This window comes from Elgaria multicarinata, chromosome 12 (assembly GCF_023053635.1).
Source record: "Elgaria multicarinata webbii isolate HBS135686 ecotype San Diego chromosome 12, rElgMul1.1.pri, whole genome shotgun sequence".
NCBI lineage: Eukaryota > Metazoa > Chordata > Lepidosauria > Squamata > Anguidae > Elgaria > Elgaria multicarinata.
Window position 1 is genome coordinate 24,402,067 of NC_086182.1, and position 2,669 is coordinate 24,404,735.

Here is a 2,669-nt window from a genome sequence, read left to right on the forward strand (position 1 = left end):
GCACTGTGAAAGCTTCTCAGTGCCTTGGTGAGTGTCCAGTAAGGCCGCAGGTGGCCATCCAACCTCTTTGCGAGCTGCTACCATTTTGCTCAAAATGGCAGGGTGGCCTCTGCAAAGAGGGCTCCTTTACACAACATTCCCTTACTGGAAGAGGCCAAGCTACCTTTGGTGGCCAGTAGAGCCCCTGTCACTGTATGCCAAACGCTTGTCTCCTCCTTGCATGGAGGAAAGGGTGTGCATTTCGTGCATGGTGAACCCCACTGGTTCTCACATTCTTGTGCTCTCTTGCAAGGAAGGGGATTGCGAGGGCTTGACAGCTGATGGGGGCTGCATGGGATGAAATGCCATAATAAGGCATAATAACCCACCATGGGTCGTTGTGCCCATGAGAACGAGGTTGCACATTCAGCCCTTGCTTTGGAGTTGTCATGTTATGCAAACCCAGCAAGTATCAAACAAATCTCACATAACCCTATAACAAACCATGGTTATTGTGAGGGTTGTTTAAGCCTTGGAGAACCCGCCCTCACTGGGTTTGCAAGACATAACAAGCCCAAAGGTGGGCTGTCATGCCATGAGAATAGCCCCAGAATGCTGCAGGTAATTACCATATAACTGAGTCCACAGCAGCTTTTGAGTATTTAACATAGCTACAATATTGAGAATTTCAGAGACAGATAAATGAGTCACCATGGACCTACAGTATGCAAATTTATTGCATGGTTAACATAATTCTGATAGCACATGGTGGCCCTTTAAAAAGAAGTTACAATCCAGCCAGAAAGCTGAATTGCATCGGCATTTTAAAAATGAACAATTTAAAAATAGGTGGGAAAACTGTATGTGCATTTGAGTTTGCATCCATGCAGGTGCAAGAGAGAAGTAGAGGGGTAGAAGAGAGTTTGGTCTGTTCTTTTGTCCACATATTGAACCTTTTATTATTTTATTTTTAGTCTTTAACATCAAAGAAACTAGAGCTGAGACAAAAAAATTCAGACGACATTTTACTGAGAAAATGCCTGAGCGGTTTGGTCTCTCTCTCTCTCTCTCTCTCTCTCTCTCTCTCTCTCTCTCTCTGTGTGTGTGTGTGTGTGTGTGTGTGTGTGTGTGTGTGTGTGTGTGTGTGTGTTTCCCTGCACATCCACCTCTCTCCTAAAAAAAAAAGGGCATTCTGCAGACTGCAGATTTTGTATACCATTTTAATGTTTACTGTTTTTAACTTTTGTAAACCACCCAGAGAGCTTCGGCTATGGGACGGTATATAAATGTAATAAATAAATAAATAAATAAATAAATAAATAAATAAAATTTCTCTCAAGATTCTCCAATGTTTCTTCTACTGGTAGCTATCCCTCTGCACACCTCCCAATGACCCACCTAGATGCACAAACACAAACATACTTTCCAGAAATCCGCTGCATCCAGGACGTTGTAGGGGATGCAAAATGGCGGACACAGGCTGCCAGTGCAGTCAATGCTGCTGTCACTTGCATTGGCTGCAAAAAGGAAAGAGGGAACAAGGTAGGCAGCAAGAAAAGAGCGGTGTGGCTGTCATTGCTCATGGTGAGCCCTACCTCTGAGACTCCCTGCTCCTTTCCCACATCCCCTTGCATACATAGAGAGTGGGGAATTTGAAGAAGCCATTTTTACAATGCTGAATTGCCAACTCCTTCCCAGTGAGAGCTGCGGGCTTGAGTGCAGGCCAATATGGGGTGCAAGGGGGCGGGCTTCTCCCTGCGTGCCTTCTTCGCATGAGAAAGATCATAGTGATTGCTCTGAGCATGGAAATCAGGGAAGGGAACCTTGGCTGTGGGGTTCAGAAAGGCATCCAGGCTGTGTTGCTGAGGCCGCCTGGGGCGGGGAAGGGGACCCAGTCTCCTCGCCTCACCAAAGCCTACTGTGTGTGCCACTTGGTGATGGGGGACATGTTGAGGGCTATAGTGGCTTCCAGTTCGGAGCTAGGGAAAAGGTTGAAGGAGACCATGGATGCTGGGAAAGTGAGGAAATGGTGGTAGAGCTGATTGAGAAAAACCTGGAGACTCCCCCCTGCAGAAATGGCTTCCTTTTGGGTGGGTTCCCTCGCACAGTATGGCAAGCAGACATGCTGGAGGAGCTCATGGAGTAGAAAAGAGAAACTTGATTCTGTCATTGAATTCAGAGTTGCTGACTCCTTACACATCCGGAGAATCACTGGCTGGCTGATCCACCCAGGCAGCAGCCGCTCATACCATGATGAATTGAACCCTTCGAAGGTCCACATGAAGGACGATGTAGGTGACCTTCCTGTTTAGATCTTCCTCTTTTGGGTTCTGTTCAAATTGCCTTGGATTGCTCTAAAGCAGGGACGGGAAACTTCCATGAATGGTTATTTGAAAGGGATATTGTTGGTTTTTATGCTTTTGATGGTTTTGATGGTTTTAAATTGTGTATATTTGTTTTTAATGTTCATTGTTTTTAACTTTTGTAAACCACCCAGAGAGCTTCAGCTATGGGGCAGTATATAAATGTAATAAATAAATAATATATGCATTTTTTGTATGCTATTTTTAAGCTGAGAACTGCAAAATTAGGAGAAATTGCAGTCCTAATGCCATTCAGAGAAGGACTGATAGCCACAGTAGCGTCAGGGAAGGTTGTTCTGGTCATGGGAACTGAATTGGCAAATGGCT

General features: G+C 45.2%; 1 pseudogene; it reads left to right on the forward strand.

Annotated features, from left to right (window-relative positions):
* The first annotated feature begins 1,751 nt into the window (after positions 1-1,751).
* Positions 1,752-2,291, forward strand: LOC134407638 (adenylate kinase 2, mitochondrial-like; annotated as a pseudogene).
* Positions 2,292-2,669: the final 378 nt, after the last annotated feature.